The sequence below is a fragment of the Protopterus annectens genome, chromosome 8.part1, assembly GCF_019279795.1.
Source record: "Protopterus annectens isolate FY-2018-M chromosome 8.part1, PAN1.0, whole genome shotgun sequence".
Lineage (NCBI taxonomy): Eukaryota > Metazoa > Chordata > Ceratodontiformes > Protopteridae > Protopterus > Protopterus annectens.
In genome coordinates this window covers 377,482,221-377,505,407 of record NC_056742.1, presented here as the reverse complement: position 1 = coordinate 377,505,407, position 23,187 = coordinate 377,482,221, and the positions used below count along the sequence as shown (strand labels likewise).

General features: G+C 44.5%; 1 protein-coding gene and 1 non-coding gene across 5 annotated transcripts in view; one reads left to right on the top strand and one right to left on the bottom strand.

Moving 5' to 3' along the window:
• The window catches only part of PHKB (phosphorylase kinase regulatory subunit beta), a 3,137,540-nt gene that overhangs the window by 1,053,466 nt on the left and 2,060,887 nt on the right, over positions 1-23,187 (top strand). The gene's annotated exons all lie outside the window — the stretch shown is intronic.
• TRNAG-UCC lies at positions 15,747-15,818 on the bottom strand. Its single transcript has one exon. It is a non-coding gene; the product is annotated as a tRNA-Gly (tRNA).

The following is a 23,187-nucleotide window of genomic DNA, read 5'->3' as shown; positions in this document are numbered from 1 at the left end:
AATTAGAAGGCATGCTTGGCTCAGGCAGCAGCCTCTTTCTGAATCTGTTAAGTCTAAATTGCAAGATGTTCCTTTGCACAAGGACATTTTTCTTGGTAATAAGGCTGAGGGAGGTACTGAAGAAGTTGGAGGATAAGGCAAAATCTATTAAAGCTGTAAATTCAGGTTCAGCCTCCTTGGTTTAGTAGGCATTATCCTTTCAAGAATTGGTCTTTCCCTGATCCTGGCAAACAGCATCGCTCTAGGCCTAGGGGTTTTAGATCTTCCAGAGGGCAGCCTTCTGCCAAGCAAAGGGTTTCAGATCTTCCAGAGGCAGCCTTCTGCTCCTCAAAGGGCTAAGCAGTGGCATTCTTCTTCTGCTAAATCAGGGAGTTCTAAGCCAGCCCCCCAAAGCAAACATTCTCAATGACTCCAGTTTTCTTGTGCCTACCTCTGCGGGCCCTGGGTTTCCTTTGGGTAGAAGGTTAGCCAGGTTCACAGAGGTATGGTCTACCATCACAGACGACAAATGGGTGCTTAATATAGTAAACCAAGGTTATAAGTTTTGCTTTCACACCTCCCCTGTTTTACAAGGGTACCCAGACATACCCAGAACTCTCAGGGCAGAGGTAAAAACTCAAATTTCGTCTTTACTGATTATGCAGGCTACAGAGCCAGTTCCTGCAAATCAGGCAGGACTAGGTTTTTATTCAAGACTTTTTCTGGTACCCAAGAAAGGGGGCACCTGACACCCTATTCTGGATCTGTCTGTTCTAAACACTTTTCTGGTGATTCCCAAATTCAAGATGCTCACCCTTCAACAGTTACTACCAGTGCTGGGCAAGGATTCATGGCTGGTAACTTTGGATCAAAAGGAGGCTTATCTGCACATCCCAATAAGGGAAAGTTGCAGGCAGTTCCTTCGCTTCAGGACTGGGGAGCAACACATTCAATTCTCTGCACTGCCCTTTGGCTTATCTACTGCTCCAAGAGTTTTTTCAAAGTGCCTGGCTCCAGCCATTACTTTTTGCAGACAGAGAAACATTCAAATTTATCCTTACCTGGAAGACTGTCTCATTCAAGCAAACTCCCCAGAACAACTAGAAAAGGATTTGGATTTTGTGAAGAACACACTCACCGAAAAGAAGTCAAAGTTGATTCCTACAAGGGAGATTGTTTTCCTGGGAGCGAGTCTGAATACAGCCACCCAGATGGTATTCCTCCCTCAACAGAAGCAAGATCATCTTTCGGCTTACTTCATGAACTTGGCAAGCATGACCCATCTCGCTGCAAGGCAATTCCTGCAAGCACTGGGGTTCATGGCTTCATGTATTTTGATGATCCCATATGCAAGGCTGCATATGAGAAAACTTCAATGGTACCTCAAGAATCTTTGGTGTCAACACACACAGGACTTAGACTTGATTCTTCCCCTGATTCCCTGTCTACAAATGGAGTTCCTCTGGTGGGCGACAGCCTTTTCTCAAAACAAGGGTCTGCCTTTCCACCCACTGCCTGCCAGCCAGACTCTCACCACAGATGCCTCAGATGTTGCATGGGGGGCTCATCTTGAAGGCAGGGGCATAGAGGGGACTTGGAGCAACCAGCAGCTTCATCTGCACATAAACTTAAAAGAATTGATGGCAGTGCAGCAGGCCTTGCTGGCTTTCAAGGACCTACTCTACCCTGGGACTCTGCTGATCAGGACAGACAATACCACAGTCATGTGGTACATCAGCAAGCAAGGGGAGACTCACTCTAACCCCTTTTGCAGACAAAGCATGAGACTGTGGTCCATAGCAGCATCCATGGGCTTACATCTAATGGCCCAGTATCTCCCAGGGAGGCTAAACTCCTTGGCGGATCATTTGAGCAGACATGTTCTGGATCCTCACGAGTGGGAACTGAACAAGGACATTTTCCATCGCATCACTCATCATTGGGGCGCCCCACAAGTGGATCTTTTCTCCTCTCACACCAGTCATCTCCTTCCAGCCTTCTGCACCATGGAGTTTCACAGCAAAGCTTGGAGGGTGGACGCGTTGTCCTTCCCATGGACACATCTCTCAGTTTATGCATTCCCTCCTCTGCCTCTTCTTCCCAGAGTGCTCCTAAAGATACGGAACGAAAAACCAAAGGCTATTCTGATAGCTCCAGACTGGCCCAGGCAGCACTGGTATCCCCTCCTTCACAGACTTTCCCAGGCTCAGCCTTGGCATCTTCCCCTGGTACCAGATCTGTTGGTTCAGGGAGGGGGAAAGTTCCTTCATCTTCATCTTCACACTCTGCATTTAACTGCCTGGCTAATGCTTTAAATCTTTCCCAACAGGTGGTTGAAGTTCTTCATGAGGCCAGGAGGCCTAGCACCAGAATATCCTATGCATATAAATGGAAGAGATTTTGCTCTTGGATGCTGGCTAAAGGAGAAGACCCTTCTCTTTCCCTCATTCTTGACTACCTAGCGGGTTTGCTTAATGGTGCACTTTCTTTTTCTTCAATCAAAATTCATGCTTCAGCTATTTCAGCTCATTGTTCTTTTGAGCAACCCATTTTTTCTCACCCCTTGATGAAACAGTTCCTGAGGGGAGCTAGTAATCTTAGACCTCCCAGAAGAGCTCCTACTCTTGCTTGAGATCTTAATTTTGTCCTGGAAAAACTTACTCTGCCTCCCTTCGAACCAGCTGCCTCTGCAGATTTGAAGTTTCTATCCTGGAAGACTGCTTTCCTTTTAGCCATTACTTCAGCTAGAAGGGTATCTGAGCTGCAAACCTTAATGGCAGTAGAACCTTTCATTATTTTTCATTCAGATCGAGTTTCTCTGAGAACTAATTCCTTCCTCATGCCCAAGGTAGTTTCCAGTTTAACCCTAAACCAGTCTATTCACCTGCCTACATTTTTCAACAATCCCCAAAACAAAGGGGAAAGGATTCTGCACTCTCTTGATGTGCATAGACAGCTGAGATTTTACTTAGACAGGACTAAAATCCTTTTGAAAATCTGAACAGCTGTTGGTTAGTTTTGCTCCTGGTGCTCAGGGTAAAGCTATTTCAAAACAAACCATCTCCAAATGGATTGCTCATCGTATTCACTTTTGTTACCTGCAACATGAGAAGGTCCCCCCTCAGGGTATTAGGACCCATTCTACTAGAGCAGCCTCTACCTCTGCAGTCTTCTGAGAGGTGTGCCTACTAAGGACATTCTAGAAGCAGCTACTTGGTCTTCTGTCCATACTTTCACAAAGCATTACATTCTACCTTTGTTTTCTAAATCCAGGGCTGGTTTTGCCACTGCAGTTTTGCAGGGCCTTCTTACCAACCCTTAATCTGTGATCCTTCCTCCACCCTTTGTCTTTTTCCTAGGTTTTGGGAATTAACCCACCCCTCACCCCCTAAAGGGCCCATATCTATACAGTAAGAATGCAGAATCCCTGTGTTCACAACTATGCAGGTAAAAGCTGCACTCTCTAAAGCCAAAAACACAGCATCTATGGGACTGGATAACATCCCAGGCTGCATTTTATGCGAACTTCAGAACGAACTAGCTCCCCACTTAAGCACCATGTTCAATAATAGCCTCTCATCAGGCTTTGTGCCCACTGAATGGCACACAGCAACAGTTATCCCACTCCACAAAGGGGAGCCACCACTGATCCCGGGAACTATTGACCTATTAGCCTGACGAGCCTGGTCTGCAAGGCCATGAAACGTGTCATCATGGAACTCATAAACAAAGACATTGGTAACCTCCAAACTCTGGATCCCACCCAGTTCGGATTTGTGAAAGGCAGATCATGCCTCCTGAACCTGATTGACTTCTTTGAGGCAGTCACCAAAGCCATAGATGAGGGTAAGGTGGTTCACACAGGCTATCTTGACCTCGCCAAGGCTTTCGACACCATCCCCCATTCTGGAATTATAGCTAAACTCACTAAACTTAGGTATAAATCCCTACATCACAAGATGGGTTGCCAACTGGCTCACTGACAGAACCCACACTGTAAAAGTTGCAGTCTCCAAATCTGACCTCAAAGCAGTGACAAGTGGAGTACCACAGAGTTCTGTCCTGGGACCTCTCCTGTTTGGTATCTACTTCTCTGAAGTTCAGGCTAACACAAAAGGCCTCTGGCTAACGGAGTTTGCAGATGACTGCAAACTAGGAGCCATAGTCAAGTCCCCAAATGATGTGGACATCCTACAGAAGGGCCTCGCTGAGACAGATGCCTGGTGTCAGAGCCATGGCCTCGAGCTCAATGCCAAAAAGTGCAGTGTTATCCCCTTTGGTAAAACTCTGCACCCTTGAACTACCACATAGGCAGCAATCTACTCAGCACCGAATGTGTGATGAGACCTTGGGACCCAGGTGGACAGTAGTCTCTCCTTTGATAGTCACATCGCTACAGTAGTCAGGATGTCCTTCTACGTGGCACACCTCATCATAAAAGGGTTCTCACCCAGGTGATCTCTGCCTAACATATAAAGCTATGTCAATCCCACAGCTGTTGGACATGCTACACCTAAAGAAATCCCAATCCCTCCGAGCTACATGCTTTAGGGACCTAAACCTTGTCACCACAATAAACAGAACATGTTGGAGGGATAGATTCCTGTCCCAGAGACTTCCCATACTCTGGAACAGGCTACCCGTCTATGTCAAGCAAAGTTCTTCATTAGCACTCTTCAAGAAAAATCTTGATGAGTGGATGGAAAATAGGAAATACACCCCGGGGATCACTTCTGTGTCTCTGCTCGACAGTGGCACCGGAAAATAACTTTCTTGAGGGGTATAAGCCAGAGAACCTTGTTGGCTAGGCTTACATAGGCCCTTGGGCCGATAGCCTAGTACCTACCTATGAACCCATATGTGAGGACTGCAACAGTGAAACACGAAGAACATAGTGCAGTTGTGTACACTTACCATAAATGTAGATGTTTGAGTGTATTCACTGTTGCAGTCCTGGATGTTCTTTGTGTTTCACTGTTGTAGTCATTATATTTAGGTAATTTGCTGGCAGGTTGTCCTCAGTCGGCCTGAATTCCAAAGTCTTGGGTCCTGCTTCGGTTGCTGTCTCCTCTTCCATGACGTCCGGTTGTCAGGGGTATAAAACAAGCAGCCGATGCCATTTTCTTTAGTCTTTCTTGCCGCACGGTGCCCGAAGCAGAAGCATTTCGCAAGTGCCGGTCGTCCGACTCCTGAAATATTAGAGTTTGAGTTTCAGAACCGAAGTCTTCACTAAAGCCAAGTACCCCGTTGGGGAAACTTTTTTCTTGCTCCATACCGATGTCAGAAAAAGTTATTAATTGTATTACTTGTGGGAAGCAAATACCTCATAAGGATTTCCATTTATACTGTATTCCTTGCCTAGGCCCTGATCACAGCATGCCTGGCTGTCGGCTTTGTGCTAGATTTAACCAATGCACTATTAATCGTCGGTATATTTTTGCCTCAAAGTATTTTGGAAACAGATTTAACTACCCAGAAATGTCGTCGGATAACAATCTGACTACCGGAGTACATAAAAAATGCAAAGAGAAGGACAGAGAGAGAGTGTCGAGGTCCAAAACCAATGACGAAACTTCTCCTAAGCCAGTCGCCGGTACTCAGTGAGGTGCTTTTGCAGCCCCTTATACCCGCTAATTTTGAGTCACAGGCCCCTACCGACACCCAGTATTGGACCCACGGATGTATCTCCCTCGGGTGGGTCTGGAGCCGCTGAGCAGGCACCGGCTTCTGAGGGTGTATTCAGGTCTCAACATTTTTATACCAAACCGACGACAGCTGCTACACCAAAGACAAAAGCAACTTCTAAAACTAAAAAAATGACGCATGAGCCATGTGCACAGGCCTCTATGCCTAAAAAACAGGTGATCAAAATGGCTGAAGACCTTATTACCTTGATCAGTGGTTTCCATCCCCCTTCAGATAAGAGGCCTAGGCAAGACACTAATTATGAATCTTGAGATCAGGTTTCTATTTCTTCTGATTCCTCTTCTGATCAGGAATTATCTATACCTCCCTATGAGGATTCTGATGCAGAGGAGTCTGTACCATCTGCATCACCTCCTGAGGATTATTAATTTGGAGAAACCTTGCATACTTTGAGAGAGCATTTTCACTGGGCAGAGTCAATATTTCTCAGAATCAAAAAAGAGGCTCAGGGATTTCCTCCTTCTCCCTCAGCACAGGCCTTTAGCTATACACCCTGCTTTAGACATTGTGGATGATGTGTTTTCGGAGTCCAGCTTGACCCCTGACTCCTTACCTCTGGCTCCCAGCAAGCCTGACAGATATTACAGGGTCCATGACTCTCACAAATTTTTATTTCGAAACCCTGCTGCTGATCCTGAAACTATTTCACAGGGTCCAAAGGGAGTTAAGGCCTCAACAGTAAAAAAAATCCTACCCCCTCTGACTAGAGATTCAAGGGCACTGGATAGATGGGGAAAAATGTTTATACATCTGCAACCTTGATCGTTAGGGCCTTAAACTGCCAGTTTCATATGCTCAAGTATCAACAGCATGCTATGGGATTGCTGAAACAGAAAATGATGTTGATTTCTGAATGTGCAGAAAATAAAGACTTGCAGGAATTATTGCATGCAGCTGAACAGGTTGGAAAAGCATACTTTGCACTGTGGTTTTGATTCCTTAGAGGCCTCCTGCATGGCCGCAGTTACTGGATCTGTGATTAGGAGGCATGCCTGGCTAAAGGAACAAAATTTGCCTGATCATGTTAAAGCTAAATTACTAGATGCACCTTTACAGCATGACACTCTGTTTGGTATTAAGCCAGAAGAGGTTTTAAAGAAAATGGAAGACCAAGCTAAGTCTATGCAAACTGTAAAAGACTTCTTACAAGTGCCACCACCAAGATTCAGTAGACACTGGCCTACAAAACATTGGTCCTTTCCTGTGTCAGACAGAGCTCAAAGGGGCAAATCCAGATGCCCTAAGGGTTCCAGATACCAGGCACAAGATTCATACAGGTCAAAGCAATGGGGCGCTTCTACCTCCAAATCTGGAGGAGATAAAGCGCAAACCTACAGAAAACAGTCCCAATGACTTCCCTCTGCCTACACCAAGCACTTATCTTTTGGCAGCACCCTTAGGGGGAAAATTACCACTTTTGCTTAAAATTGGCAGTTAATAACCCAGGACAAGTGGGTGCTAAACATAGTATCACAGGGATGCAGATTCCATTTCCATACTCTGCCAGTGGCAAACGGTTGGCCAGATCTGCCAAAAAATCAATGGGCAGAGGCACAGAAACAGGTTACATCCCTCATGGATATGGGGGCCATTCAAACAGTACCAGAACAGGAAAAAGGACAAGGTTTTTACTCAAGACTGTTCTTGGTATCCAGAAAGGACAAGGCCTGGTGGCCAATACTGGATTTATCTATTCTGAACACATACCTGGACATTCCAAAATTCAAAATGCTGACTTTGCAGTAGCTTTTGCCCATGCTGGACAAGAATGCTTGGCTGGTGACATTAGACCTAAAAGAGGCATACCTGCATGTCCCAATAAGGGAATCATGCAGGAGATACCTCAGATTCAAGGCTGGCTTACTGCATTACCAATTCTCTGCACTGGCTTATGTACTGCGCCCATGGTCTTTACAAAGTGCCTGGCACCAGTAATTGCATTTTGCAGACAAAGTAGTATACAAATATATCCTTACTTGGACTACTGTCTCATTCAAGCAGAGAACAAGGACATTCTTCTTCAACACCTGGCGTTTGTGAAAAGGCTTCTAACATGCATTAGGGTACACAATAAACTAAAAGATATCACAACTGGTACCCACCAAAATATAACATTCCTGGGTGCAAGCTTGAATACAACTGCTCAGATTGCTTACCTCATGCCAGACAAGCAAAGGCAACTGACTTTTTATTTCAAATTGATGGCAACACAAACCCAGTTATCTGCAAGACAAATTCTGCAGGCTTTGGGCTTCATGGCATCCTGCATCCTACTGATTCCATATGCAAGACTGCATATGAGGAAACTTCAATGGTACCTAAAAAGCTTATGGAGTCAACATTGTCACAGTCTAGAAACAATGATTCCTCTCATTCCCTACCTACAACAGGAGTTTCTATGGTGGGTAAAGACATGTCACCAAAACATGGGACGGGCCTTCACTCTAACCCCTTGCCAGCCAAACCTTAACAACAGACGCATCAGATTATGCCTGGAGGGCGCACATGGAGGGAACGTGCATTCAGGGCATATGGACCCCAAAACAAATACATCTACATATCAACCAGAAAGAGATGCTAGCTGTTCAAAATGCCCTGACAGCCTTCAAGGACTTACTTCATCCAGGACAACTACTGATAAAGACGGACAACACCACCGTCATGTAGTATGTAAACAAGCAGGGGGGCACGCACTCATACCCCCTTTGCAGATTAGCCATGGCACTGTGGGACACAGCTTTAACTTACCAAATACATCTTCAAGCTCAATTCCTGCCAGGAAAATAAAAATACTCTGGCAGACAATTTAAGCAGAAACCTTATGGATCCTCACGAGTGGAAACTAGATCCACAAGTCTTCAGCATGATAACAAAGAAATGGGGGAGCCCAGACATGGATCTATTTGCCTCTCCTCAAAATTATCAGTTGAAAAGATTCTGCATAAATGACTTATCACAGATGAGCATGGAAAGTGGACGCCCTATCCTTCAGTTGGAAAAACCTGTCAGTTTATGCCTTTCCTCCTCTGCCTCTTCTTCCCAAGGTCCTCCTAAAAGTCAGACAAGAGAAACCAAAGATGATACTAACTGCCCCGGACTGGCCCCGAAAATACTGGTACCCACTCCTAAGGAATTTGTCTCAATACCCAGCTTGGACCTTACCTCAAAGACCTCAACTACTGTCCCAGCAAAACAATCAGATTCTGCACAATCAACTCCAGACACTGAACCTGGCAGTATGGCTGATCAGGCTGATCATGTAGTTATACAGACAACATCTCTCAGTAAAGCTGTGATGGATGTAATTTTGGAAGCCAGAAGGCCTAGTACTAGAAAATCTTATGCTGATAAATGGAAGAGATTCTGTGCTTGGAATCAAGCACAAGGAACTGATACAGTAGAACCAAATATTCCTCAGACATTACAATACTTGACTGAGATGCTTGACAAAGGCCTATCTTTCTCATCAATTAAAATTCATGCCTCTGCCATTTCGGCTCATTGCAATACAGAGCCACCACTCTTTTCTCATCCTTTACTAAAGCAGTATCTTAGAGGAGCCAAAAATTTAAGGCCTCCTAGAAGATCACCAATACCTGCATGGGACCTCAGTTATGTGTTGGAAAAGCTCACCCTGCCTCCATTTGAACCAGCTGCTACTGCTGTTATAAAGTTCTTATCATGGAAAACAGCTCTGCTACTAGCAATTACTTCAGCAAGAAGAGTCTCAGAGCTGCAGGCCCTCATGGCTGTGGAGCCTTTTATCATATTTCACCCAGACAGGGTGTCTCTGAGGACAAATCCAACATTTATGCCTAAGGTGGTTTCCAGTGTGGCTCTTAACCAAACTATTCATCTGCCAACCTTTTATCCAAATCGGCAGAACAAGGGGGGAAGAATTCTGCATTCCTTGGACATACACAAGATTCTACTTGAGCAGGACTAAAGCTCTAAGAAAAACTGTGCAATTACTAGTGACATATGCTGCAGGATCAGAAGGAAAGGCTATTTCAAAGCAGACTATTTCAAAGTGGATAAGCCACTGCATTCCTTTCTGCTACTTCCACCATGGCAAACCTGTGCCCAAGGGCATTAGGTCTCATTCCACCAGAGCTGCAGCTACTTCAGCAGCCTTTCTCAGAGGAGTACCAACCAAAGACATTCTAGAGGCTGCTACTTGGAGTTCTGTACACACCTTTACAAAGCATTATCATTTGCCTCTCTACTCTAAGTCCAGGGCAGGCTTTGCCACTGCAGTTCTGCAGGGCCTTATAGCCGCACCTAATGCGGTTTGGCTCCAGCCTCCCAACAATAGCTTTGGGATTTTACCCAAATGTAATGACTGCAGCAGCGAAACATGAAGAACATAGTACAGTTGTGTACACTTACCATAAATGTAGATGTTCGAGTGTATTCACTGTTGCAGGCCAGGTTTACCCACCCATCATCCCCCTTTCATTCTGGAGTTTATCTTTCCTTCTCTATCTTCTACAACCTATGTGGTGTATTTGCTTATAGATGAAGGTAAAGTTTATATTGATGCATCTATATATAGTTTTTATTCATATATATTTTTGCTACTTTTTTGGGGGCACCTGACATCTGAGGCAAGAAAAACTAAAGAAAATGGCGTTGGCTGCTTGTTTTATACCCCTGACGTCATGGAAGAGGAGACAGCAACCGACGCAGGACCCAAGACTTTGGAATTTAGGCCGACTGAGGGCAACCTGCCAGCAGATTACCCAAATGTAATGACTGCAACAGTGAATACACTCAAACATCTACATTTATGGTAAGTGCACACAACTGTACTTTTCCCACCCTCCATTACCCCTTTTTTCCTAAGGCACAGACTATATACTTCCTTTTTTTTGTATGATGTGTCCAGGGTGCTACCTTCCTGGGTTAACCTTCTTTTGGGGGCTTCTGACAGTTAATGCAAGAAAAACTGAGGAAATGGCGTCGGCTGCCTCCCTTTATACCTGACGTTCTGACATCAGTTTTACAACCGGTGGCAGCCGACGTAATATACCAAGGACTTTGGTATTCGGGCCAACTGAGGGCTACCGGGAGCTGGATAACCCGTATGTGAGGACTGCAACAGTGAATACACTCCAACATCTACATTTATGGTAAGTGTACACAACTGTACTTTCTTCGTCATTGCTATTGTTTGATCACAGTAAAGATCGGAAAATGTGCCCTTTCCTCACTGTAATGCGATCTTGGAGTTGGAATATATATTTAGCAGGGGGGGCACAGCCCCCCACAATAGCGATTTTGATTTCCTGGATTTCCGCTCATGTGAGCGTTCAAGATTTTGAAATTTCGTCTATATAGTATACACCTGTATATAGATAGATAATATGGTTTACTATCATTTTGCTGAATAACCGAACAAATTTTAATCAGAAAGTCGAATATATTTGCTGAATTTGGTAATAAGGATAATCGAAAATGTCAAAAGCAGAAACCACGATGGTAGACATTTGCAATGATTCAGAATTTCCATAGAGCAGTGAAAATATAACCAACTACTTGATGTATTATTGCAGCGATGTCTTCCGTTTCATATTTCTAATTTATATGTTCATAGGAATTTACTAGGGTAATGGCCCTAGGGCACTTACAAGCCCTAGCCAAGTTCTACCCTTATTTCCACAATCAGCACCTAATGCCGTGTCCAAGTGGGGCATAGGTGGAACTCCTGAAGTGAATTTACAGCTACCCTTCCAATCATCCAGATTGCATTTGAAGAGGGCCAATGAGGTGCTCTGTTTGACATGAAGTGGGAGTCTGTTGCAAAGTTATGGTAACCTCAGGGAGACAAATCCGTCCCTCCAGCAGGTTCTGTTAATGTCATATACCAGGTTCAGGTCTTTAGAGCAAGTAACCCTTGTACTATTTGACTTGCGAATATGCAGCATATCCAATAAAGCATGGTCAGAGATTGCCTTATATGCAAGGCAGAGGTCGACTCTGAGTAGTCTATATGAAACAGAATAAAGCAACAGTGATTTCAGATGATCCACATAGGACAGATGATGAAGACCTTGAATTTCCTTGTGAGGAACATTTGTGTTTCTCCAGTTGCTGCAGGTGCTTGGAAAGGTACATACCAAAAGGGGCATTGTACTCCATTATTGGCCTGATGAGGAAAGAGTGCAAGGAGGTTATAACTTTTTTCTGGAGGCAATGCACTTGCGTATGAGATGAGCAGTATAGAATGCCCTTCTTACCACTGTGGAGACATGGTGCTCAAAGGTAAGATTGCTGTCAACCTTTGTGCCCAGGTCTCTTACCACTGAGTGCATACTTAGGGTGGTTCTATCAATGTGGTAGTTAGCAGGAACATTGCTCTTACTAAAAGTTTAAGGCCATGACTTTGGTATCAGTCATTTCTTTGTGCAAGACCCTTTTGTAGGATGTTGACATCATTTGGAGATGCTATGACCACTCCCAGTTTGCAGTCATCAGGAAACTCTGCTACAGACCTTTAGTTTTTGCTTGTACTTCAGAAAAATAGATTACAAACAGTAGAGATCCCAGGACTGATCCCTGTGGAACACCACTGGTTACAGGTCTGCTGTTGGAGGTGGATTCCCCTAATTTGACTGTACATGTTGTATCAGTGAGCCTGTTAGCGATCCATCTAATGATGTAAGGGTTGAGTTTGTCAATGATTCCTGAGTGGGGGATAGTGTCAAAATCCTTGGCTAAGTCTAAGGAGGCTGTATGCACAGATTTCCCCTCGTCCAGGGCCTTGGTGACTGCCTCGAAAAAGTCCGCCAGGTTTAACAGGTATGATCTCCCTTTGACAAATCCAAACTAAGTGAGGGCAAGTGTTTGGAGATTACCTATATCTTTGTTGAGAAGGTCCATGATAATTTCACTGCATGGTTTTGCATATAAGGCTAGTCAGGCTAATAGGTCTGTAGTTCCCGGGGTCAGTGGAAGCACCCCTTTTGTGCAAGGGAATAACAGTGGCCATTTTCAATTCAGCTGGGATGAAGCCTGTGTTTAGACTGTGATTGAAAAGAGTACCCAATGGTGTTGCCAGTTCTTATCACAGGCTGTGTTCTACATGGCCTCCTATATTATCAGGTCCCATAGATGCTGTGTATTGGCCTTAGAAGAGGCATTTACAACCTGCTCTTTAGAGATAAAAGGTAGGGGACAGATGTTAGGGAGTGGAGTTTTCACAGACTCTGTTGGCCAACAGGTTAGCTATGTCCACAGGCTCAGTTTATGTGGTATCATTAACTCCCAGATTGGCACAAATCTGGGACTTTCCTTTTAGGTTATGGATGTAACTAAAGAATGCCTTATGGTTGTCCTTAGTTGAGGAAGCTAATTTAGATTCAGGGTTTGCTTTGGAGGACTTCACAAGAAATCTTATTTGCTTGTTTAAGCTGAGGAGGATGTGTTTCCTGTTTAGATCTCACTCCCTCTTACACTTAAAAAGCAGTTTCTTCCTCTTGTTGTAAAACCTGTTAATGGCAGTTGTCCACCAGGCAGGTTTGCTCTTCCTTTAGGAGCTTGTTTTGGTCCTGTCAGGTACAGCCAAGTCATTGCAGTTATACATGTGTTGGCATAAAGCATTAGTGTAGAATTCTGCATACTTGCCAATCCCATCTGAAGGGGGGAGGGGTGCAGTGAAGTTATTTATATCACCCCGTAAGAGGTTATAATCTGGTTTGGAGAAGTTTTTTTAGTTTAGTTCCTGCTTGGGGGGGGGGGGGGGGCTCAGGTGTTATAGTTACTTTGAATGAGACTGATTTGTGGTGAGACCTCACCAGGAAAGACCTCACAGTAGGAGTGATACAGTGGTCCCCCATATTGGTAAGCACCAGTTCCAGGATGTTGGCACCCCTTGTGTGGGGGTGTCAGCCAGCTAGTCTAGGGTATTGGAGTTAACACTGTCAAGGAACCTTTGGGCAAGTGAGTTTGAGCACAAGTAATTTACCCAGTCAATGGATGGATAGTTAAAGTTGTCCCAAAACCATGCTGTTCAGATGTCTCTTGATGGACTCAAGTAGATCCAATTAGGCAGAGTAGGTGTCCTGAATCATGGAGGGGGTCCTGCAGCTGGCAGTGACTTGGATAAGTGTCCGACCAACAGTTAATTGCACTTAAAGTATCTCCAGGAAATCATACTGTTTAGGTTTGTAGGTGTTTACTAGGCTAACGGCCACAATGGCCTTTTTAAACCTAGCTGTGCATCCCAAATCTCTGAAAAGTTTTGATATCCTTGATAAGTGTAAACATGGACCTGGGAAATGAACCATTTGCAGGTTACCTGTGTCCGTTAGAGACATAGGTGCCAAACCAGAGATGAACTTCCAGTTGTCCAAGATGCACTTGAACTGGGTTAGGGAGGAACTCTGTTTGTCATGGATGGTGACCTGTTCCATAGACACTGCAGTCTCTGGGGTACATACCTATCCTTCCAGCAGGTCTTGTTTATATCACAGGCAAAGTTTAATTCTTTAGTATGGGTGATTCTGGTGCTGTTTGGATATGCAGGAAGTCCATCAGAGTGGGATCTGACAGTGCCCTGTATACCAGGCATATATCTCCACTCAAAAGCCTGTAGGAGACAGAATAGATGGATAAGGCCTTGAGGCGGTCTGCATAGGACATTTTACTTATGCCCTGTATTGTTTTAGTGTAGAGCCTCTGCGTATGTTCCAGTTGTTGGATATGCCTAGTTAGGTACATACCAAAGGGGGCATTGTACTCAATGATAGGTCTGATGAATGCCGAATACAGTGGAACAATGACTTCCTTGGACTTGGATATTCCGTACCTTTGTTTATAAGTTGCGCAACATAGAATTATTTCCTCACCAGTGTAGACACATGATGGTCAAAGGCTAGACTGCTATCTATGTGTGCCCCTAAGTCCCTGACTACTGGATCAGCTCGAACTGTGTTGTCAACATGATGGCTACCAGGGATGGATGACTTCACAAAGGATAGATACTGTTGTGCATTTCTTGGCATTTAGTTTTAGTCCATGGCTCTGATACCAATTGTTTGTCTGTGGCAGCCCCTCCTGGAGAACATTTGTGTCAGTGTGAGACTCCGTGACAGTTCCTTATTTGCAATTATCTGCAAATTTTGTCAGCCAGAGACCACTGACATTGGCCTTGACTTCTGAGAAATATATGCCAAAAAGGAGCAGTCCAAGGACTGATCCCTGAGGGACTCCATTAACCAGTCTGGAGGTTTGTATATCTTTAATGAATGTTGATATACAGCCTCCTTTAGTTTTCACACCTTCAGTTTGTAGTCTGAATGTGGGGAAGGAGGTGTAACCAGGTGTCCGTGACTGCACAAATGTCTGTGTCTTCCAAGGTGAGGAGTGCAGTTTCATGTTAAAACTCCTAGTGTTTAGCATCATAACCTTGAGGTTGTTTTTAGATGGAGTTTTTACAGTGAAAATTTTGTCCTTGAGACACTGCCTATTAAAGGCATTGTGGGGGTGGCAAGAGCCTTAGCCAGTAGCCGAAATTCCAGAGGTGACAAATGAAGACCATCTCTGGCAAAACTTCGAGGCCTGTCGATCATGTCATCCCAGGCTGACAGATACTGTATCCCCTTAGAATGACACCAGAAACTAAGCCAGTTATTGACGTCAGTCATTTTCTGTCATTAGGCATCATCCTAGGTGAAGGTAAAATGTTCCTTAAGGCTAGGGACATACCTGCCTGAGACACATAATCTAAGAGTTGAAGCATGTCTCTGTTCATATAGTCGAGTGAGGTTCATAGGTTGGTACTAGGCTATCGGCCCTAGGGCCTATACAAGCCTAGCCATAACAATTCCCTGGATATTTCTTCCCACAATATTTACTTCTCCAGGCCCCTGTCTAGCAGGGCGACTGACATGATCGCCGGGGTGAATTTCCTATCTCCCATCCAATCATCAAGGTTCCTTTTGAAGAGGGCCAGTGAGGCGCTCTGCTTGATATGTATGGGCAGTCTATTCCAGAGTATGGGGAGTCTTTGGGTCAGGAACCTATCCCTCCAGCATGTTTTGTTAAATGTACAGATTTCTTGCATTGGCCGGGAATCAAACCTGGGTCAACTGCTTGGAAGGCAGCTATGCTCACCACTATACCACCAACGCTACAAAGCCCAGCCTCTTGCTTGTCTCAAGTTGTTCTTACCAAGATGGACTATGACGGACTCATAACAGTACCTGTTGTTGAGAGTTGAGTGCATGTGTGATATGGTGGACAAACAGCTGACTGTGACCTTTAGCTTATCCTGCCTGGTGAGAGGGGCATCTGTGCATCTCATAATGGAATCACCTATGACTAATATGTTTGGTTTTGTGTTTTGCGTTATTGGTTGACAGGTGAGACATTGGTGCATGAGCTGTTTGTGTGTATTGTGTTCTCTTGAGGAACTGTTGTGTGTAGCATGCTTGTGTTTGTGTTTGGGAAATCTCTGGTGAGGGCCTCCTTATATATAGGTATGTGTGATATGTGTTTGGGTGGAGTAGGATGTGATGTGTGCATGCTGACAAACCCGCTCATTGTCATATGTACTGACTGATATGTGAGACCTCATGAATTCAAAGATGTTCATCGTGTTTCACTGCTGCAGTCATTACACTTGGTTTATCCTGCCTTCAGGCGGTCCCGCAGTAGGCAAGAGTTCCAAAGTCTTGGTCTGACGTCGGTTGCTGTCGCTTCTTCCCTGACGTCTTTGCGCCAGCGGTATATAAGATGCAGCCGACGCCATTTTCTTCAGTCTTTCTTGCCGCGGTGCCCGAAGCAAAAGCAGTTCGCTAGTGCCGGTCGGCCGACTCCTGAGATTTTCAAAGTCGAATTTCAGAACCAAAGTCTTCAATAAAGCTAAGTACCCCATTGGGGAAACTTTTTCTTGCCTCAGACCGATGTTAGTAAAAGTTAATAATTGCATTTCTTGTGGGAAGCAAATACCTCATAAGGATATTCATTCTTACTGTATTCCATGCCTAGGCCCAGACCACGACGTCACTAGTTGTCAGTTTTGTGCTAGATTTAACAAGCGCATTATTAAACGTCGGTTTGATTTTGCTCGCCATTATTTTGGCTGAAGGTTCAATTATACCATGCCATCGGAACAACTGACGACCGGAATACACAAAAAACGCAAAGACAAAGATAAGGACAGGCATCCGAGATCCAAAACCGACAATGAAGCCTCTTCTAGGCCAGTCGCTGGCTCGCCGGTTCTCAGTGAGGTGCTTTCGCAGCCCCTGACACCCGCTACCTCAGAGCCACAGGCCGCCTCCGACTCCCACGTGGAGATTACTAGGCCTCTGGAAACTCAAGGTATTGGGCCTACGGAAATTAACCCCTCAGATGGGTCTGGAGCCGCTGAGCAGGCATCGGCTTCTGAGGGTGTTTTCAGACCTTCACAGATTACCATCAAAACAGCAACTAAGTCTAAAACTCCATTAAGGACAAAGAAACAAGTACAGCATTCACCTAGACAGGCCTCCATGCCTAAAAAACAGATGCTCAAAATGGCCGAAGACCTAATTACTCTAATCAGGGGTTCCCATCCCCCTCCTGATAAAAGGCTTAGGCAGGATACAGACTATGATTCCTCTGACCAGGTTTCCATTTCTTCTGATTCCTCTTCAGACCAGGGATACTCTTTACCCCCCTATGAGGACTCTGATGCTGAAGAATCAATCCCTTCAGCCTCTCCTCCTGAGGATTACTCTCTTGGGGAAACGTTGCATACCATGAGGGAGCATTTCCATTGGGAGAGCCAGGATTATTCAGAATCCAAGAAAAGGCTCAGAGATTTTCTTTTATTGCCTCAACACAGGCCCCTTGCTATTCCGCCTGTGTTGGATATTGTTGATGATGTGTTCTCTGAATCCAGTTTAACCCCTGACTCTTTGCCTCCAGCACCAGTCAAGCCAGATAGGTACTACAGAGTCCCTGACTCTCACAAATTTCTTTATAAAAACCCTGCAGCTGACCCAAAAACTATTTCCCAGGGTCCCAAAGGGGTAAAGGCTTCCACTGCTAAAAATCCAGTTCCCTCTGACAGGGATTCTAGAGCATTAGATAGATGGGGGAAGAAAGTTTACACTTCTGCAACTTTAGCACTAAGGGCTTTAAATTGCCAGTTCCACATGCTTAAATACCAACAATATTTAATGACTCTATTAAAACAGAAAATGCTTACAAGCTCAGAAGGTCCTGATCATAAGAAAATGCAGGATTTATTGCATGCAGCTGAACAAGTGGGAAATCATACTTTGCAATGTGGTTTTGATTCTTTAGAGGCTTCTTGTAGAGCCGCAGTTAAAGGATCTGTGATTCGAAGGCATGCTTGGTTAAAAGAACAAGGTTTACCTGATCATGTTAAGGCAAAGTTATTGGATGCTCCTTTACAGCATATCATCTTGTTTGGTGTTAAGGCAGAAGAGGTATTAAAGAAAATGGAGGATAAGGCAAAATATTTGCAAACAGTGAAAGATTTCTTATGGGTACCGCCACCTCAATTTAGCAGAAATTGGCCTTCTAAAAATTGGTCCTTTCCAGTGTCAGACAGGCCACAAAGAGGCAGATACAGATGCCCAAGAGGCAGATCTCAGCCCCAAGGCTCTTACAGACCACGACAGTGGGGTGCTTCAACCCCAAAAGGAGGAGAAGACAAGTCACAACCTTATAGGAAACAGTCCCAATGACTTTCCCCTTCAAATGCCAAGCACTTACCTTTTGGCCGCTCCCTTAGGGGGAAAACTAGCACTTTTTTCACAAAACTGGAATATAATCACCCAAGACAAATGGGTTCTGAACATTGTGTCTCAAGGTTACAGGTTCCACTTTCACACTCTACCAAGGCCAAAAGGAATGCCAGACCTACCACAAAATCAATGGGCAGAGGCACAAAAACAAATTACAGCCCTCATGAACATGAGAGCTATTCAAAAAGTGCCACAACAGGAACAAGGATAAGGATTTTACTCAAGACTTTTCTTTGTCCCCAGAAAGGACAAAGACTGGAGACCCATACTGGACCTATCTACTCTAAATACTTACCTGGATGTTCCGAAATTCAAAATGTTGACACTACAGCAACTTCTTCCCATGCTGGGCAAGAAGGCTTGGCTTGTTACCTTGGACCTCAAAGAGGCATACCTGCATGTCCCAATCAGACAAAATTGCAGAAGATACATCAGATTTATAGCAGGCTCAAGGCATTACCAATTCCCTGCACTGCCCTTTGGCTTATCTACTGCACCCAGGGTCTTCACAAATGCCTGGCCCAGTAATTGCATTTTGCAGACAAAAAGGAATTCAAATATGTCCCTACTTGTACGATTGTCTTATTCAAGCAGAGAGCAATGACATTCTTTTAAAGCATCTGGCGTTTGTAAAAAGATTGCTAATTTGCCTAGGGTACACAGTAAAAGAAAAGAAGTCAAAACTAGTGCCCTCACAAGAGATAATATTCCTGGGTGCCAGCTTAAATACAATGGCTCAGATGGCTTATCTGACGCCAGACAAGCAAAGACAACTGACTCAGTACTTTCAATTGATGGCAACAAAAACCCAACTCCCTGCAAGAAAAATTCTGCAGGCCTTGGGGTTCATGGCGTCCTGCATACTACTAATACCATATGCCAGACTGCATATGAGGAAATTACAATGGTACCTAAAAAGTGTTTGTACTCAACACTGTCACAGTTTGGAAAGAGTAATACCACTTATTCCCTGCCTACAAAAGGAGTTTCAATGGTGGGCACAGGCATGTCACCACAACAAGGGACAGCCTTTCACTTTACCCACAGCCAGGCAGACACTCACAACAGATGCTTCGGATTATGCCTGGGGAGCACACATGGCAGGAAAATGTATTCAGGGCAAGTGGGCCGCAGACCAAATGCATCTTCACATCAATCAAAAAGAGATGCTAGCTGTGCAGAATGCCCTAACAGCTTTCAAGGACCTTCTGCATCCAGGACAACTATTACTAAAGACGGACAACACCACAGTTATGTGGTACATAAACAAGCAAGGGGGCACTCATTCCTATCCCCTCTGCAGACAAGCCATGACTTTGTGGAACACAGCACTGACCTATCAAGTTCATCTGCAAGCACAATTTCTGCCAGGAAAGAAAAACACTCTGGCAGATGATTTAAGGAGAAACATCATGGATCCTCACAAGTGGAAATTAAATCCACAATTATTCAGCATGATAACACAAAAATGGGGGTGCCCAGACATAGATCTTTTTGCCTCCCCTCTGAACTGCCAACTACAGAAATTCTGCACAAGGACTTACCACTCACAAGCATGGAAAGTGGATGCTCTCTCGTTCAGCTGGAAAACCCTAAAAGTTTATGCCTTCCCACCGCTGCCTCTCCTTTCAAAGGTACTCCTAAAAGCCAGACAAGAAAGGCCAAAAATGATCCTGATTGCCCCAGACTGGCCACGCCAGCACTGGTACCCAGTCTTAAAGAATTTGGCTCAAGGCCCAGCATGGATTTTACCTCAAATTCCTCAACTTCTGACAACAAAACAATCAGATCCTGCACAGCCAGCTCAAAACCTTAAACCTGGCTGCATGGCAGATTACTTAGCCAAGCAACCAACACCTCTCTCTAAAGCTGTTATGGATGTTATTTTGGAGGCCAGGTGGCCCAGCACCAGGAAATCCTATTCAGAAAAGTGGAAGAGATTCTGCGCCTGGAACCAGGCTCAAAGCTTTGACCCTCTTGTTCCAAATATTCCTCAGATATTACAATACTTAACTGAGATGCTGGACAAAGGCCTATCCTTTTCATCCATTAAGATCCACACCTCTGCCATCTCAGCTCATTACAACACGGATCCTCTTATTTTCTCTCATCCATTATTAAAACAGTACCTCAGAGGGGCTAAAAACATAAGACCGCCCTGGAGAGCACCAACACCAACCTGGGACCTCAACTTTGTCTTGGAAAAAATAACTTTACCTCCTTTTGAGCCAGCCAATACAGCAGAATTAAAATATGTGTCATGGAAAACTGCTCTGCTTCTGGCAATAACCTCAGCACGAAGAGTCTCAGAGTTACAGGCACTAATGGCAGTGAAACCTGTCATCATTTTCCATCAGGACAAGGTTTCTTTAAGAACAAACCCTACATTTATGGCAAAGGTGGTATCCAGTGTGGCTCTTAACCAAACTATTCACTTGCCAACATTTTATCCAAATCCCCAGAATAAAGGGGAGAGGCTTCTGCACTCATTGAACATACACAGGCAGTTACGCTTCTACTTGGACAAAACAAAAGCTTTCAGGAAAACTGAGCAATTGTTTGTTGCATATGCTGCAGGATCACAGGGAAAGGCTATTTCAAAGCAGACCATTTCCAAGTGGGTAGGACACTGTATCCGTTTCTGCTACACACAGCATGGAAAAACTGTACCTAGCAACATTAGGCCACATTCCACCAGGGCAACAGCCACTTCAACTGCCTACCTTAGAGGAGTACCTACCAAGGATATTTTGGAAGCTGCAACTTGGAGTTCAGTGCACACCTTTGCCAAGCATTACCACTTGCCTCTTTACTCTAAATCCAGAGCTGGCTTTGCCACTGCAGTGCTGCAGGGCCTCATAGCCACCCCGAATCCTTTATAGACCCAGCCACCCAACCTCAGCTTTGGGATTCTACCCAAGTGTAATGACTGCAGCAGTGAAACACGATGAACATAGTACAGTTTTGTACCTACCATAAATGTAGATGTTAGAGTGTATTCACTGCTGCAGTCCAGGTTACCCTCCCTCCATCACCTCTTTCTTAGCTGGGAATTATCTATACCTTTCTACCCTGTACAACCTATGTGGTGTATTTGCTTGTAACTGAAGGTATTGTTTTTATTTTTTATGTATATTTTATTAGCAATGTGTATTGCCTACTTATTTGGGGGCACCTGACATCTGGGGCAAGAAAAACTGAAGAAAATGGCACTGGCTGCATCTTGTATACCCCTGGCGCACTGATGTCAGGGAAGAAGCAACAGCAACTGACTCCGGACCAAGACTTTGGAATGCTGGCCGACTGCTGGACCGCCTGACGGCAGGATAACCCAAGTGTAATGACTGCAGCAGTGAATACACTCGAACATCTACATTTATGGTAGGTACAAAACTATACTTTCTTAATATAGGTGCATCTCTCATATGTTGAGTTTGTGTGGACTAGGAGTAGAGGGTTGTCGGTGAACATGAAGCAGTTGCTGTACTGCCTTAGCATGCCCATGTTGACCAATCTGGCTGGAAAATTGTGGGAAATTGTCCGTCCATAGTGTTAGGTAAATTTATATGGTCAGGAAAAGAGGTCAAATTAAGAATAGCTAGTGGGTGAGAGGTGCGTTGGCACCTCTGAGGTTAGGCTTAATGTTCCACCTGACAGTAGCAAGGCCGCAAAAAAACCTCTGGAGGACCACAAGCAAAGTGCTAATGGAAAACTTAACTAGCAAAACCTTTGCATTTATAACCACCAACAGTAACCAATGCTATTTTTATGGTTTTGCCCCCTGCACCCCCCCCTGAGGAAAAGGGTAAATGTCCCGATCCTCACTCTACCGTGATCTCTATTCATAACATCGACATCTCATTATCAAATGGGTACTGTCATTCAATTCAAAATAATATGCTTCGGCAAATTCACTTTTGCAAACGCATTCACCAAATCCTAGATCGGTAATGTGCAGTTGTATGATATATATATATATATATATATATATATATATATAGAGAGAGAGAGAGAGAGAGAGAGAGATATGTATAGATAAAGATGTAGATACAGCTATATATCTGTATGTGTGTGTGTGTGTGTGTGTGTGTGTGTGTGTGTGTGTGTGTGTGTGTGTGTGTGTGTGTGTGTGTGTGTGTGTGTGTGTATATATATATATATATATATATATATATATATATATATATAGGTAGGTACTAGGCTATCTGCCTGAGGGCATTTATAAGCCTAGCCAGAGTGTGTCGGCTTTCGCCGCCCCATTGATTAACTTTGCCTGTGTCAAGCAGAGCCAATGAAGTGATCCCAGGGGTGTACTTTCTGTTACCATCCACTCGTCAAGGCTTCTCTTGAAGAGTGTTAGTGAGGGGCTCTGCCTAATGTAGTTAGGAATTTTGTTCCAAAGCATAGGGAGTCTCTGTGACAGGAATCTATCTCTCCAGCATGTTCTATTTATTGTTGTGGCGAGGTTTAGCTCACTAGAGCGCGTGGCTCGCAGTGACTTGAATTTCTTTAGGTGGAGCATGTCCATCAATTCTGAGTTGGACATGGCTTTGTAAGTCAGGCAGAGATCACCTCTCAGTAAGCGATATGCCACTGAGTACAGCCAGAGTTTTTTCAGTCGGGCTGCATAGGACATATGTTTGAGGCCAGTAATCTTCTTGGTGAGGTGCTTTTGTGCTCTTTCAAGCTGTTGGAAGTGTCTTGTGAGGTACATCCCAAATGGGGCATTGTACTCTGA